The sequence below is a fragment of the Limulus polyphemus genome, unplaced genomic scaffold (genome assembly GCF_000517525.1).
Source record: "Limulus polyphemus unplaced genomic scaffold, Limulus_polyphemus-2.1.2 Scaffold2807, whole genome shotgun sequence".
Taxonomy (NCBI): Eukaryota; Metazoa; Arthropoda; class Merostomata; order Xiphosura; family Limulidae; genus Limulus; species Limulus polyphemus.
The window spans coordinates 53,339-53,805 of NW_013668417.1; positions in this window are offsets into that span (position 1 = coordinate 53,339).

Below are 467 nucleotides of genomic sequence, written 5' to 3' on the forward strand. Positions count from 1 at the left end.
TGTGATGATGACAAATGGACTATACACTTCTTATAGAGGTCAGTTAAATGTTTTGGGAGAGGATGTCCTTTCTTTATGGTCGTATTTCTTGCCTTAACATTGACTGGCTTTACCTCCTGGCATACATCCAACAATGCCCATTCCTTAAGTGTCTGCTCACATTTAGAGAAATTAACCATTGTTATGGATACTACTTGATGACCTGCCACAAGTGACCTTCCAATCTTCACATCCACTGGTCTGGATGGATCTTCCACTGCTTCCACAAGCTTCGGGATTCTTTGGGGATGTTCTTTTATTCTACCCTAAATTATCTTCTCTGACATAGGGAGTATTGTAGTTGACTTAAGTGCTGTGACATGCAAATCAACAGATGCAGCGACACTTACCAGAATATGGTCTTTGTTGTTCCCAAACGTCATTTTAACAAAATTAACTACCCACTTCCTCGGTAGTAAGTAGTCCAA